We start from the raw sequence: 17,613 nt of genomic DNA, 5'->3' as shown, positions 1-17,613 counted from the left end.
GCGCCCCGGTTTCAATTTCAGGGTGAATGTGATTTTATTGTTGGTGTGACTGAACCTCAGGGAGAGGCTGCCTACGTATCCTTTCGGAATCAAGTCAAACATAGTTCAGGCCTCAATCAATGTTTTTTTTGTTTTTTTTTTTTTTTTTTTGTAAGCGGCTCAAAGGTTTGTAGAGAGAATTGGGCAGTGTTTGGGGAGTAGTGGGGAATAAAACCTTCATCATTTCAAATGTGTCAAGACTACTGGAGTATAATTCAGACGTAGTATCTCTTGACTGCATCCGCATTTACTGCTGTGTCAGGGTCATTTCCTTCGATATCACCTAAATACAATGCTCCTCTCGGCAATATCTTCCTTATGATGTATGGGCCTTTCCAATTTGGAGCAAACTTCCCTTTTGCTTCCTCATGATGCGGTAGAATACGCCTCAGTACCAGCTGACCTACTTCGAAATTCCTGGGTCGGACTTTCTTGTTGTAAGCACGGGCCATTCTTCGTTGGTACAACTGTCCGTGACAAACCGCGGCCATTCGCTTTTCATCAATCAAAGTCAATTGCTCTAACTGAGTCTTGACCCACTCGCTGTCTTCGATTTCTGCTTCGACAATGGTTCGAAGCGAAGGAATTTCTACCTCTGCCGGTATTACAGCCTCGGTCCCATAAACCAGAAGATAAGGAGTCGCTCCTACTGATGTGCGTACCGTAGTGCGATACCCCAACAATGCAAATGGTAACTGCTCATGCCACTGTCGGGAACTTTGGATGGTTTTCCTCAAAATCTTCTTGATGTTTTTGTTTGCCGCTTCCACAGCACCATTGGCCTTTGGCCGATAAGGAGTAGAATTCCTATGCGTTATCTTGAATTGCTCGCATACATCTCCCATTAAGTGACTATTCAAGTTTGCTGCGTTATCTGTAATGATAGTCACAGGAATACCGAAACGACAGATAAGATTTGAGTGTACAAAATCCACTACAGCTTTTTTAGTGACCGACTTGAGGGTGACAGCCTCTACCCATTTTGTGAAGTAATCGATGGCAACCAGTATGAATCTGTGTCCATTCGAAGCCTTTGGTTCGATTGGTCCAATAACGTCCATGCCCCAGGCGACAAATGGCCAAGGTGCAGACATGGGATGCAGTTCCGTGGGAGGTGCATGAATCAAATCACCGTGCACCTGACACTGATGACACTTCCGAACGAAGCTAAAGCAATCCTTTTCCATGGTCATCCAGTAATAACCTGCTCGAAGGATTTTCTTCGCTAAGACATACCCGTTCATGTGAGGTCCGCACACACCTGCGTGTACTTCGTGCATGATCTTTCTCGCTTCCTCGATATCGACACATCTTAGGAGATTGAGGTCCGGGGTCCTCTTATATAACAATTCACCGCTCAGAAAGAAACCACTTGCATGTCGCCTAATGGTCCTCTTTTGATCTCTAGTAGCGTGCTCGGGGTATTCTTGTGTCTTCAGGAACCTCTTGATGTCATGGTACCAAGGCTGCGTATTTGATCCCGCCTCGATTACATTGCAGTAACCGTGTCTTTCCTTGATTTAGATTTCCAAAGGATCGACGTGGGCGTTGCCCGGGTAGGGTAGCATTGAAGCCAAAGTAGCAAGTGCATCTGCCAGTTCATTGTGACACCTCGGGATATACCTGAACTCTATTGATGTAAAGCGCTTGCTGAGGTCCTCCACATGCTGTCGGTATGGGATAAGTTTGACATCCCGAGTTTCCCATTCACCTTGGACTTGTCGGATAATCAGGTCAGAATCTCCCATAATCAGTAAATCTTTGACATCCTGATCGATTGCCATATGCATGCCCATGATGCAGGCTTCATACTCAGCTGTATTATTTGTGCAAAAGAAACGCAGTCTAGCTGTGGCGGGATAATGCTGACCGGAAGGCGAGATCAAAATTGCCCCAATCCCTACACCTTTGGCATTCACGGCTCCATCAAAGAACATCTTCCAAACATGAGCGTCCTCCGAGACCACCTCTACGGCGTTTACTTCTTCATCTGGAAAGTAGGTACTCAATGGCTGGTATTCCTCATCGACCAGATTTTCGGCCAAATGATCTGCTAGCGCCTGGGCTTTCATTGCCGTGCGAGTGACATAGACTATGTCGAATTCAGTAAGCAAGATTTGCCACTTGGCCAGTCTCCCAGTAGGCATCGGTTTCTGAAATATATACTTCAAAGGATCCAGCCTGCTTATGAGGAAAGTAGTGTGGGCTTGGAGATAATGTCTCAGCTTTTGAGCAACCCACGTCAGAGCGCAACATGTCCTTTCCTGCAGAGTGTATCGTAGCCGGTGAATTTCTTGCTCAAGTAGTAGATTGCTTGCTCCTTCTTTCCGGTTATGTCGTGTTGCCCGAGGACGCAACCGAAAGAGTTCTCCAAGACTGTTAGATACAAGAAAAGTGTCCTCCCTGGTTCTGAAGGGACCAAGACTGGGGGATTCGAAAGGTATTCTTTGACTTTATCAAAGGCTTCTTGACACTCAGCTGTCCATTTAATCGTCGCATCTTTCCTTAACAGCTTGAATATGGGCTCACACGTGCTTGTCAGCTGGGCAATAAATCGACTGATGTAGTTCAACCTGCCCAACAAACTCATCACGTCTTTCTTCATTCTCGGGGGAGGTAGATCTCTGATAGATTTTATCTTAGTTGGATCTAGTTCGATACCTCTCCTGCTTACGATGAAGCCCAAAAGTTTGCCTGACGGAACTCCGAAAGCACATTTTGCTGGGTTCAACTTCAAGTCGTACTTCCTTAATCTCTCGAAGAACTTCCTCAAGTCTTGGATGTGATTATCCTGCGTCCTGGACTTGACTATCACGTCATCCACGTATACCTCTATTTCCTGATGCATCATGTCATGAAAAATGGCAGTCATGGCCCTCATGTAAGTAGCCCCAGCATTCTTCAAACCAAATGGCATGACCCGATAACAGTAGGTGCCCCAAGGTGTGGTGAAGGCAGTTTTCTCGGCGTCCTCTTCATCCATCAATACCTGATGATACCCAGCGTAACAATCTACAAAAGACTGTATCTCGTGTTTGGCACAATTATCAACGAGGATGTAGATGTTGGGCAGCGGGAAATTATCTTTAGGACTTGCTATGTTCAGATCTCGGTAATCTACACATACCCGAGTTTTCCCGTCCTTTTTTGGTACTTGAACCACATTCGCCAACCATGTTGTATATTGGACTACCCGAATCACTCCCGTTTTCAGTTGTTTGGTGATCTCCTCTTTAATCTTGTCACTGACCTCAGTTTTGAACTTTCGTTGCTTTTGTTGAACTGGAGGACAATCAGGATGAATCGGCAATTTATGAACCACTAGATCAACACCTAGTCCCGACATGTCATCATATGACCAAGCAAACACGTCTTTAAATTCAAAAAGAAGTTGAATTATCGCCTCTCGCGTTTTCTTGTCCGTGTGAATGCATATCTTGGTCTCCCGGATTTCTTCCGGGGTTCCTAAATTTACCGGTTCAGTGTCATTCAGATTTGGCTTAGGTTTATTCTCGAAATGTTCCAATTCTCGGTTTATTTCCCTAAAAGCCTCTTCTTCGTCATATTCTGGTTCTGAGTTCATTAATTCACAGTTAAATAGCTCGTTGTGATCTGGGCGTGAAGTCCGCAAGCATGTCATATTTAAAGCCGCATTATTATAACTGAAAGGAAAGATAAAAGGAAAAATAACAACAATCAGAACAAAAGAAAGAATGGGAAAGCAATGATTGTTTTTTTTTTCTTTCTATTTTCTTTGGAAAGTTGGAAGACAACAATGTTTACAACTTAGGAATTCAAAACAACAATTGAAAGGAAGAAAACGTTCAAGTTATGTCCTGGAGACAACTTGTGACACAGGAAAGGTGGCAGGACAGGTCTGCCCGGACTTCCATCTAGTCGGGAATTGCGTGGCCTCCCAGTTCTGAAGTTTGGCGTTCGGCCCCACGTACAGCATCTCGGCAGTGCTTGTGCCTTCACCTGGTTGAACCATGTGAGTCTCGTAGAGCATTTCCCTCATTGCCCCACATATCTCCTCAATTTCCTCAGCCGTGAAGACCTCGTCGTCCTCTTCTTCGGTGTATCTTGGCCTGATGAAGGTTTCATACAAATCCGGCAATGGTCAAGGTAACTTCCAACCCTCATTTTTCCTTTTCTTTGCCCAATCTTCGTCTGCTGGAGTAGGTTTGAAACCTAGTCCAAAAAGTTTCTTGGTGACTGGCAAGGTAATGGGTTCTGTTATTCCCTGAAGGGTTCGTCCAAGCCCTTTCCCTGGCCTAAATCCGTGCCGGATCATCTCTTTGGCCACCATGACCGAGGCGTTAGACAAGAAAGGCCGAGGGCAAGGTATCCCCTCTTCATGCTGCTCTGCTAGTACAATCTCGAAAGCTTGATAGACCGTATGTTCGCTCCCTTCTCTTGGTTCAAGATATGGGATGGATGGGTCCCGATAAATAGCATGCTCATCTTCCCCATGGACCACGATCTCTCGGTCTTCGTACTCGAACTTCATCATCTGGTGAAGAGTGGAAGGCATAGCTCCTACCGCATGGATCCAAGGTCTGCCGAGGAGAAAATTGTAGGATGTATCCATGTCGAGCACCTGGAAGGTTACTCCAAACTCGACTGGTCCTATGGCCAACAACAGGTCTATTTCCCCCATGGTGTCTCTCTTGATGCCGTCGAAAACCCTTACGCAGACATTGTTAGGTCGGATTCTTCCGGTCCTAATTTCCATTCTTTGTAGCGTGGAGAGCGGGCAAATGTCAACACCTGAGCCCCCATCCAACATTACCCGCTTGACATAGTAGTCCTCGCATTTAACTGTTAGATGCAAGGCCTTATTGTGTGCTGCTCCTTCTGGGGGTAAATCGTTCTTGCTGAAAGAGATTTGGTTGACGGCGAAGAATCTTTCTGTCATCCGCTCCAGTTGTTCAACTGAGGTTTCAACTGGCACGTATGCTTCATTTAAGGTCTTCAGCAAGATCTTTTGATGTTCGGCCGACCTTATCAACAATGACAGCATGGACACTTGCTCGGGGCACTTGCGCCAGTTGATCTATCACTTCGTAATCCGGCATTTTCATTTGTTGGAAGAACACTTCCGCTTCCTCAACGCTTACGGGCTTCTTTGGCGGGAAGCGCCTTTGTGTGGCGTTGTTCAGCTCTTGGGTATTTGAATACCTTCTAATGAAAGTGTTTTCTGGAAGTTCTCCCATGACCTCTTTACCTTTGTACATTACCAAAGTCTTTTGATAATTCCACGGCACTGTGGACGGGTTGGTCATTGGCTTTTGTGGCATGCGTCCGATAACCACTGGCTCATTCAGCCGAGGTGGTTGAATCGTCCCCCGGACCACATAGGCCCCTTTTGGCACGTACATTGGTTTTGCTTTTCTGATCCCGAAGTTCTGCATCTTCTCAGCTCGACCTCGTGGTATGTAGAGAATCCCATCTTTTACCGGTACCACTTTCTTCTCCACCTTCTTTTCAGGCTCTTTCTTTATAGCTTTGGCCTCCTCCCCTTTTTCTGGTTTCTGGTCCATCTTAGGCCTTTTCCCCGTGTCGACAATGGCGATTATAGCTTTCAGAGCCGGGTCGAATTCTTTATCTTCGCAAATCATTCCGATCAGCGGCCCATTATTGTGAGCAGGCAATGGATTGTTAGTCACATTTGGGATCTCCTCATCCCGTAGCACTATTTTCCCTTGCTCTATCAAATTCTCGACCACTCTTTTCAACGACCAGCAGTCATTTGTATCATGTCCCTCGGCCCCTGAATGATAGGCGCATCTGACTCCAGCTTTGTATGAAGGTGACGTCGGGTTTTGCCTCATTTGAGGGATTGGTTGTAAGAAACCCAACTGGACTAGCTTCGGGAACAAAGTAGAGTATGGTTCACCGATGGGCGTGAAAGTCCGCCTTCGAGGTGGCTCCTGAGGGCGGAAGTTATTCTGGGGAGGTTGCGGGTTATAGTGGTTGCGGTAAGGAGGCTGATTTCTGGGAGGTGGAGCTTGGCCTCGGTTGGCTTGTTGCGGCGGATGGGCATAAGGCTGGGCATTCATGACCATATAGGGTTGATGAGCATATGCCAGATTTGAGTGGGGGTAGTAGTGTTGTGGGGTCCTTTCCGGAAAACGGGGCCTGGGATGACGATACTCCCTTGCTTCCGAGGCTGCCATGGTCGTTTCTTCCTTCTTCTTCCCTCTTGCCATTCCTCCGGACCCGCTTTGGACGGCTTGGGAGGTTGCTCTTATGGCTGCTTGACTCAGAATCCTACCTGTTTTCAGACCATTCTCCACCATCTCTCCAATCTTGATTGCTTCTGCAAATGGCTTTCCCATGGCTGACATCATGTTTTGGAAGTAGTCAGACTCTTGAGCCTGGAGAAAAGTAGTGACCATTTCCACTTCATCCATGGGAGGCTTTACCCTTGACGCCTGCTCACGCCACTTAATAGCATATTCTCTGAAGCTTTCTGAAGGTCTCTTCTTTAAATTTGACAGAGAATTTCGGTCTGGCGCAGTGTCGATGTTATACTGGAATTGTTTCACAAAATCTCGAGCGAGATCATCCCATATATGCCATCGGGACATTTCCTGGTCCATATACCATTCCGAGGCTATCCCTACTAGACTTTCCCCAAAATATGCCATTAGCAGTTCTTCTTTTCCGCCGGCTCCCCGCAATTGGTTGCAGTATTTCTTAAGATGTGCAATGGGGTCACCGTGCCCATCGTATTTCTCAAACTTTGGGGTCTTGAAACCTACTGGCAGGTGCACGTGAGGGAACATGCATAGGTCGGCATAAGAGACACTCTTCTGTCCGCTCAAACCTTGCATATTCTTCAAGCTCTGTTCAAGGCTTCTCATTCTTTTGGCTATCTCATTTTGTTCCGCAATTCTGGGGGTCTGATCCTGCCCGGGTGCAAGCTCGCACTGAGGCGGTGGAGGATTAGCGCTGGTAGCGAACCTAGTTGGTTCCATTGAGAATGAGGGTGCTTGGAATGTAAAAGAAGATGAGTCAAAGCTTGGCTTGTACATAGCAGGCTGTGCCGTAATCGGGCAAGGTGATGCAGTAAAGATGTTCATGCTTACATCGGTGGCTGACATTCGGGGATGAGGCTCAGAAGGCGATCCAGCAGAGAAGGCTGAGGTGGCTGGGTACCCGAATGGAGTAGCAGGATAATTTATGGGGACTTTAGAAGTCCCGCTTGATCTGGAGAATAACTCAGGGAATCCGGGGACGACACTTGGCGGCTCTTTCCCATTATTCCAGTCGTCCAGCATTTCCAACATACGGAGCTGTAGGATTCTATTTTCCTCCGCAGTTGTGGATTCAGGTGTGAGGACGGCCGAGATAGAACTTTCCTCGGAAACAGGGGTTGTTGACATCGGAACCTCTGAAGACATTTCCACACTTCCTTTTGACCTGGTGAAGTAAGTGTGAGTGCTGCTTCTGGTTCTAACAACAGGTAGTTGAACACTTCTCCTTGACCTCGTGAAGTATGAGTGCGAGGCCAGACTTTCACCAAACCAACCGTCTTTCCCAAAAACTTGAATGTACTCAACGACAAACGCACGGTTAATTTGAAACAAAATAACAGATAGGCAACCTCACGTTGAGCATGATGCACCTATACAGTTAAGTGAATTCTACATGTTTGCGACGAAAGCATGCGTCGTTCCGGCGTTCCTTTTTTAGGCTTCCCTTTTCTTATCATTTTTTTTTCTTTTATATTTTTTTTATTTTTACGGTAAAAATGCGACCGGATCCGATGAGGATTGCCTACGTATCACGATGCCTACGTGAATCAGATCATTACGTAGTTCGAAACACAAATGAAAGAAACACACCTTTTATTGTCGAAACAGTCTATTACAAAACTACATTTTGCAAAAGAAAGAGCAAACTTTAAAAATAAACCTAGACTCATCCTAGACTAAACAAACTGATGGGAAAAACAAGCAACAGATGCTAAGATACAGACTCGACTCGACTTATGAGTACATTATGGTTTTGACAATTTGTGTCCGCGGGACATCGTTCGGCCTCACCGCGGTCCTAGGTGTGAGATCCCTCTCAAGTTGCTCCAGCTCATGCATGGTCTGCTTGACATAGCTCATTACTGCCGAGAGGACGGTAACGCTGGTCATGTTCTCACATCGTAGACATCGTCGGGTGATGGCATGGGCAATGGCCTTGATCCTATCTCTGGTTTGCTTCTTCTCTATGAGTAGGCGTTTTATCTGATCGCTACATATCTTGAACACCTGAGCATCCTGTATATGCTGATGTTTTAGTTGCCGTACTTCTAACTTCATCTGGGCCAACGAATCGTACCAGTATCTGCTCTCAATTTGGAAATCCTGGGCCTGATTAGCTGCTTTGATCTCAAGTGTAGCCATCTCTCTCTTTATTTTAGCAACAGTTTTCTCGTGATCGCCTTCCAATTGATTCAAGTGTCGGCGATGCTTATCTGCCCTTGTATCCCATTGTGCCCTGAGCTCTGCTATGATGTTTTTAGATTTCTCTAAATCCTCTTGCCATTCCTTGACTTTGCCTTTTAGCCTTTTTATCAACTGCTCATCTGCTCGACGCCTTGGCTGCTTATCCGCATCTATCCTTGTCTGTTTGATCTGGGCTTTGAGCATTTCGTTTTCCTGAATCAACCTGTTTCGTTCTCCTAGATTGGTAGCAACTTGCACGTTGTGATCATATTTCAGGCTTTCCACTTGTCGCTTCAACCTGCTGATTTCGGCGCAATAGCCTCTTTCTTTTGCTAGCCAATCCCACTGTTTTTGCGATGTTTCAGCGAAATTCAGGATGTGGGGTCTCTTAGCCGGCCTTTCATGCTCAAGTTCCCTTCTATACCATACCAGGTAACCTGGCGCCGTCTCCCCTTTGGCTCGATCCCGCACGCAAGTATCTGATTTCAAATATTGACACTCACTCCAGATTTGGCGAATTTTCGCTTCTGGAAACTGTCCGTTAGGACTTATCTCAACTGCTTGAGTGCTAAGATCTTCCTCATAAGGTACTGTCTGGCATCTTCTGAGCTGTCTCAAAACTCGGCAGGGTGCGTAAGGTTGAATGCTCTTAAGCCCCATCGGTAAGAAATGGGTTTTAGCTACCGGCATATATATGACCTCGTTAACAGGCAACCATCACAGTGTCCATTGTATTTGGCTGGCAGTAAGAGCTTGAAAGAACGAGGTCCATGCCATGACTCCTTTGGGCAAACTAATCTCTTTGGTTCTCGTGTAAAATTCTTCTATGCAAGTCTTTTCCGGGGAACCATGGCTCAAAATCTCGGAACGATGGCAGAGGTGCTCGGTCATCCACATTTGTAGGAGCAAGTTACAACCTTCGAAGAAATTTCCTCCAGCTTTACAGGCTGTAAGAGCTCGAAAGATGTCATATACCAACATAGGCACGAGAGTACTGTCACTTTGCATGAGTAAAGTGCTGACGACCCCGGATATCTTCAAATCAATGTTTCCGTCTTTCCTTGGAAATACCAGAAGGCCCAGGAACATCATCATGAAGGCTACCCGTCTGTGTTTGTCCCACTTCTGACGAATACCTTTGCTGCACAGTTTGTTGATTGGATTATTGAATCCTCCCTCATGACCGTACCTATCATATATGAAGCATGGAGTACAAAAACCGGCAGCCAGATCCGGGTCGTGGACCATTCTGGGTATCTTCAGTGAATCTAGGAACCGATGTACCGTGACAGCTCTTGGGGCGACCAAGTATTTTTGCCTCAACGGAAGTTCAGCATTTCCGATGTACCCAGCCATTTCTTCCAAAGTCGGGGTGAGTTCAAAATCAGAGAAATGGAAAACATTGTGCGTCGGGTCCCAGTAAGTGACTAAAGCTCTTATGATATCTCCCCGAGGCTGGATTTCCAACAAACCCACGAGACCTTTCAGATATTTCTTAACCTCATTTTGTCCTTCAACACCTAGATCATTCCACCATAGCCGTAACTTGACAGAGATTTTGGTCATTATTGAAAAATGTTCATTTTGCATCGTGCTCATCCTGCACATTTATTAAGGTGATTTTAACAAAATGACTTGACTCAAAAATATTTTACAAATGGGATCAAGTTTTGAACACAGCCTTTAAGCACTTTGGGGATGAAGATTTTAAGGCTGTGTGGGTCAACTGGACAAAAATACTAAACAAGACCCAAAGGTGGCTGTTTATGCAAAGTCAGCCTTCCGGCGTCCCTTTCGGGAACATTCGGCTATTTATGACAAACCGCATCACCTGACTTATTTATGACTTTTTTATAGTTTTTCAAATTAGAAAACTCAAATATTGCCAACACGGCCTTTCAACGCCTCGGTGACGAAGATTTTAAGGTTGTGTGGGTCAACTGGATCAAACCTTGAAAAATGACTCAAAGGTGGCCGTTTATGCAAAGTCAGCCTTCCGGCGTCCCTTTCGGGAACATTCGGCTATTTATGACAAAACAACATCACCTGACTTATTTATGACTCTTTTAAAATTTGACATATATTTTTGGCTATTTTTAGCAAAAGGGAAGGTTGGACACCACCCAACTTATTTATGGCAAAATTTAAAATTTGACACGTTTTTATTTATTTATTGATTTTGGCTATTTTAGCAAAAGGTGGGGTTGGACCCGATAAGGGTTGCCTACGTATCTCACATCTGGTGAGAATCAAACCGGCGTAGTTCTCGCGATCGTGAATGGAGTAAGTAAACTAACTCTTTTTTTTTTGGAATTTTCGAAAGAAATGCTTTAAAAGAAGATATTTTTTTTATTTTGATTTTTGTTTTTTTTTAAAGAAAGACTTCTAAAAACGTTATTTGCTTTTGACTTGAACTTTGGGAATATATATATATTTTTTTTATTTTATTTTATTTTTTTTAAAAAAAGAAAAAAGAAAAATGTGTTTGGTAGATTTTTCATTTGTTTCACCTTTTTCTACGGAAGAAAGAATATATTTTTTGATTTATGATGTTGCCTCTTAAATTTTGAAAGAGGGACTTTTAAGAAAATGATTTGGAATTTCTGAGTTTTTATTTATTTACAAAAGCACTTATAAAGAAAAGCGAAAATATTTTTTTGAATTAATTTTTCTAATATTTATTTTTTATGGACATTTACAAAAGAAAGACTAAAAAGAAAAGAGTATTTTTTGGATTTTTGTTGCTGATTTTTAATTCTTATTTCATTTTTCGTACGAAAGACTTCGGAAAGAAGGAAACTATTTTTTTTATTTGAGTTTAAAGAAAATTTCTATATTATTTTTTATTTCTTTTTTGCATTTTCTAAGGAAAGATTTATAACGAAGGAACTAAAGGAAAATATTTTTGGATATTTTTTGAAAATTGGGGTCGAAACCGATGAGGTTTGCCTACGTATCTCTCATCCGGTAAGAATCAGACCCGCGTAGTTCGGTCAAATTAACCGAATTATTTTAGAACAAAATTCTTTCCTTTTTTTTTTCAACAAACAACTTTCCAAAAATAAAAGACTATTTTTCTATCTTTTTGTTTTTCTTTTTCTTAGTAAAGCAAATTATTGAAAATAAAACATATTTCCTTTTTATTATCTCAAATTTTCGGCAGAGTTTTGACAGTAATTGGGCATTGTTATTTTTTCAAAGTAGAAAATTAACCCTATACACTGCTATTTATTTTTGTTTATATTTTTCAAATACTCCAAAGTCAGTCAGCATGCATGTCCGAGACAAATAAATGCATAGAAACAAATAGGATGCAACATGATGGTCTTTTCATTTCAGGTTGCTAGTCCTAGACGGACCCAACCCCTGTGTTGAGTCCCCTAAGTCAAATGCAACATGATGCAAATAAGCGTTCCTATTAGGGATCCAGCATGAGGCTTCGTTATACTAGGTTTATAACCTGGGTATATGTTCTAGACTGTGTACCCGAGCGGACAACTCGAGTCGAGGAGGGGGCTACGTACCGGGGACCCGCGAGATCGTTCGGCTTTGTAACTTGTTCGGCCTCTTTCTTATTTCAAGGTACGCCACTAACAGAATAGGGAGTCTCGACCAGCGAGCTTCTCCCCGGAGGTAAGAAGAGAAGGGTTTAGGCACAGTTTATATACAGTTCAGATAATATCAAAGCGGTAAAAGACAACATTTAACACGTTTGCCAAAACATGTAATAAAGATCAGATAATAAAGCCAAATATAACAATTATTCTAAGCTCGAATTCTTGAACCCTGAACCAGTGGTTCTGGGTTTTCTCCCCAGCAGAGTCGCCAGAGCTGTCACACCTCCTTTTTGCGCGCCCGCCCCGAAGGGTTAAATGCGCGAGGGAGTTTTTCCAATTTAAGTGACAATATTCGAAATGAGATTATTTATTTAATTCAGAGTCGCCACTTGGGAAAGGTTTGGCTTTTGGTGTCCCAAGTCACCGGGTTATCTTGAATCCCAAATCGAGGAAAAATATTCGACTTTTCCAAATGAAGTCTGCGAACCAGAAATTCTAAGTAAGGAATTCTGTTGACCCGAGGGAAGGTGTTAGGCACCCTCGAATCCCGTGGTTCTAGCACGGTCGCTTAAATTGTTATAATGGCTAAATATCTGATTTAAATATATGTTATGACTTACGTGCTTTTATTAAGTTTAAACCGCTTTTATTATTATCATTTATTTTTATAGAATTGCAACGTCATGAAAATGCATCTCGAACCACGTCACAATCAATGCACCCGTGGTCGTCGACACATTTTGACTCCGTTGAGATTTGGATTTGGGTCACATCAATGTGCACCCGTGTTTAAGAAGGTCAAATTATTAAGCCGCGCCTAAAGAGTCTAGCGCGTTATTATTTTTGTAGAAGGCCATGAAATTCAATAAATGGCCTATCCCGAATTCTAAAAAAATTATTATGGTTATTTATTGAGGGCCCCGCAATTTTGCGTTTTATTTGGCGAGGCTCGTCTCTATTTTTAGAAAGGATATCCTAAAGTGGCTACATTTCTAATGCTTTTGTCTCTAAAACTAGAAGAGAAAGGTACATGCTAATTTAATTATATGCTTTGGCCTAATCCGGATTCTTATGGTTAATTATTTACAAAGTTGAGAAAACATTATACTTCAATGGAAAAAATGCTTTAATTTGACAAAAGAAATCCGTTTATTCTAACGAAATACAACACTTAATCCGAACAAACATCTTTAGGTCGAATTTAGATTAACTTGCTTAAACAGGGTTAATATAATTCCTTATTAAAGAATACTACCGATGATATTCAAAACTAGTCCTATAAACTGCCTAAAGAAATCGAAAACTGGACGATTCAAAAACTGTATTATATTTGGCTAGGTTTAATAGCCATTTGCCCCTACTTACTCAAAACATGCTGAAGAGTGAATTTAACTTTAACAATCACACTAAATAGTTTCACATTCCATGTGTTACATTTACATCCTGTATGCTACTAAACGAATCAAACACCACAGTTTCAAATCAACATAAACATTAATTAAGTACAAGCTTACTAATGTATTCTCTCTCAGGCTAAAAGTTAAAGGATTTATACATCTTTAACAATATTCGCAAAGCTATAAGTAAGGCAACAGATGATTAAAAATTCTTCGGATCTTTCGATCCAACTTTCATTGCGATATCAGTTACATCAGACAGATTCGAAGTGTGTACCTGAGGAGATGCTTACAATGAAGAAAGCAAGAGAGTCAATTGAGCAACAGTGCAAGGGAAACAACAGTAACAGATGAACAAACAGCAGGACAAATTCCCAGTGCAAGGTGCAGTTTAGAACCAATGAAAAATGGCAGAATGTAGCAAATTCCCAGCAGAGTGAATCAGAATTTGGGCAGAATAGATCAAGAAATGAACTGATGCTACACACAACTAGTAATCTCAAACAGGCCTCAGAAGAAATCAATATGGAACAAGGAAATCCAGACCAGTGAGAATCAAGACAAAGATGAAGATGCAGTCCCTCTTTTCTGTGTTATGCCTCTCTCTATCTATTTCTGTCTGTGTGTGTTAATATGTGTGTGTCTCTATGTCTATGTGTGTATATCTTCAGCCCCCCTCTTCTATCTGATCTCCTCCCTGTTGTTATCCTCTCAATTTACTCTCTCTTCTCAATGTCTGTCCCTCTGTGTGTATATCAAAAATCTCCCCCCTTAAAACTGATGGAAGTTCCTCCTTGTATGCACCTAAAATCAAACCTTTTACAGCCTGTTTAGATCCTCTAACACCCCTCCCATGTGCTCTCCTACTTTCAGATTCCACTTAACTAATTAAGTATAAATAAACCCCATGATATTCCCTGGCAGACTTACTTTGAGTAATGTTTATTATTTCTGAAACTAAAGTAGAGTATGGGCAGCAGAATGTAGTCTGACAGCATATGCTGTCAAACTATTTAATTCGAAAGCCCTTATGCAGGAACAACAGGCTGTGCACAAATGCACATGTGGTGCACAAATGCACATGTTGTGCACAAGTGCACATGCCCTCCAATTTCAGAACTGTAACTAAACAAAACATTGATTTTACATTTCTGATTCAAATTAACAATTATAAGCACTAAACTCAGTTCCTAATTGATTCAGGCAATGCTTAACAGAAGCAAATCGATTTGTTATTGTTCAGGCAGTTAAAACTAATTGACGACACATGTCGACTCGACTATATTAATCATAACATGCACAATCGTAGCCAAAATCAGACATTTAACAGTATCACACAAGGGGTTCAAATTGCAATGTTAATACAGAATGGCCCTAGGAACTAAATGAACGAACCAATTCAAATTCATTTGATTGTACAACTTACACATACACATTATCAGTGAACAGAAGAGGGACTTAATCAAACACGTAGGTTCAGGCAAAGTGGACAGGACACAGTTGATAAAATTCAAAACACAAATTTCACAAAACATGAACAGCCCCTTAAACAACACATGGACTAAAAATAAAGAAAAAGGAAAACAAAAACTCACCTTAAATCTGAAAAATCAAAAGCCTTAGCTTGGATTCGAACAGACCTTTCTTAAGGCTGAACGGACTTTAATCGAAGTGTTTCACAGATGAGAAACACTTCGATTAAGGTCCATTAGACCTTAATCTCTTCGGCTTGAACAGATACGGAACATGCACGGAGAAACCTAGGGTTCAAAAAATTAGATCTGGGATTCGTGTTTCCCTGGTTAGATTCGGACCAAACCAAGCATGGTTTGGTCACGAGGGGGGTCTGGGGATTATATGGTGTGAAGTTGAGGTCGATTGGTGTAACTCAGGTTCCGACTCGAATCTTCAAATGAAGATTCGAGACGGTGGGAGGGGATTTGAGCTAAGTGGTTAACAGATCCATGTTCAGGATGGCAAGGGGGTTCTATGGTGTTAAGGGTGGGGTCACCGGCGTCCATGCCGCCGGCTTTCATGGTGAAGAATACAGGGGCGGCTAGGGTTTGGAGGGGAAGGGGATGAGGACGAAAGGCTGGGGTCTTGGATAGGGGGGCAGGGTATGATAGGGACCTTTTATATGGGATGGATGGATTGATTTCAACCGTTGGATGAGGCGATATGGATGGCTTGGATCTGTAGGCTTAAAAGAAATGTCGCCGTTTGGCTTAGTAGGGGTCAGAATTGGTTCGGGTAACGGGTCGGGTAATGGGGTTATGGGTGAGAGATCCAGACCGTTGGATCAGCTTGGTTTGAACGGTCATGATGGATTAGTATTGAAATGACGTAGTCTTGGTGTTAAGCTACGTCGTTTTGTGGCTTGGGGGTGGGCTGTTCTGACCGGTGGCTTGGGTCGTTCATTTGGGCTTCAGGTTTTGAATTGGGAACGACCCAAATTCATTTAAAACAAATTTTTACCCCCTTTTTTTTATTTCTAATTTCCTAAATACACAACCTAATTAAATAAAACCAAACACCATTAATTAACATATTTATTTCACGCATATAAAATATTAAAAGTAGGTAAAATTAAACAAGGCAACAAATCGGGACAAAAAAATGCGTATTTTGTGATTTTCATTTAACAATCGGATGACGGTTCACATTACGCATGACACATACATTTTCGTATTTTGTTTTAATAAAAATGGGCAAAAATCATAAAATAATTAACAAAGTGCCATGTAAAATCCAAAATTTGTACAGCAGGACCATTTGTTATTTTTTTTAAATTCTTTTGGAACGATTGTTGCGTAAAACAAAAATCACGTGCTCACAGCAAGTAAGATGCATCAGGATGGTCTTTTCATTTCGGATCCACCTGTCCTAGACAGACCCAACACCTGTGTTGAGTCTCCAAAGTCAAATGCACATGATGCAAACAAACGTTCCTACTAGGGATCCGGTATGAGGCTGAGTTATTCTAGGTTCAAAATCTGGGTATGTGTTCTAGACTGTATACCCGAGCGGACAACTAGAGCCGAGGAGAGGACTACGTACCAGGAACCAAAAGGCCATCCGGCTTAGTAACTTGTCCGAGCCTCTTTCTTATTTCAAGGTATGACACTAACAAAATAGGGAGTCTCGACCAGCGAGCACATCCCCGAAGATGAGAAGAGAAGGGTTTCATAGCAGTTATATATAGTTCAAATAGTATCAAAGCGGTAAAAGCAATATTTAGCACATTAGGCCCAAATATGTAATCAGATAATAAATAAAGCCAAATATAATAGTTGAGCGACCGTGCTAGAACCACGGAACCCGAGAATGCCTAACACCTTCTCCCGGGTTAACAGAATTCCTTACCCGGATTTCTGTGTTTGCGGACTGTAAAATAGAGTCAATCTTTTCCTCGATTCGGGATTTGAACCAGTGACTTAGGACACCATAAATTATCCCAAGTGGCGACTCTAAATTTTTAATAATAAATGAATCCCGTTTCGATTGTCACTTTATGTTGGAAAAAACTCCCTTATACCCTTTCCGGGGTGTAGGAAAAAAGGAGGTGTGACAACTCTGGCGACTCTGCTGGGGACTGGAACCCAGAACTTCTGGTTCATGGTTTATAATTCGAGCTTAAAATCATGCATTGATATATTTGATTATTGAAAGGTTCTCTATTGATACGGAATTTGGTCATGTTGGACACAGGTTCACAGTCATGAATGAGTATTGAGCACACATATTTTATGGTGCATACCTCTTTGTGAGCAAGGTTGGTGCAAGTTGTATTTGTTGAACATGTCTAATTGGTAGAGTTTGTTTATTAAATTATCCTAGCGGTGCACCTTTATTGTTGATATTCTTTATTATGTAATTATCTTTCTGGAATATTTTCTTTGTATTATACATGTTATTGAGCTGCACATATTCTGCAAAGTGAGTATTTTTGACTTAAAAAAATTTGCCACAACTTCTTTGAGGTTAGTCAAGATACTTACTGAGTATATTGTGTCTGTTATACTTATACTACACTTCTACACCTTGTGTGCAGATTCCGAAGCCGAGTAGCTATGGAAGATAAAGTCTTACATTGGAGACATACCAACGTACCAGATTCATGCTACCTTTCGTTCATGGTAAATTCAGACTTCATTTCTATTTATGTAAATTTCA

This window comes from Nicotiana tabacum, chromosome 8 (genome assembly GCF_000715075.1).
Source record: "Nicotiana tabacum cultivar K326 chromosome 8, ASM71507v2, whole genome shotgun sequence".
Lineage (NCBI taxonomy): Eukaryota > Viridiplantae > Streptophyta > Magnoliopsida > Solanales > Solanaceae > Nicotiana > Nicotiana tabacum.
The sequence above is the reverse complement of the archived record's forward strand: the minus strand, read 5'-3'. Positions refer to the sequence as shown.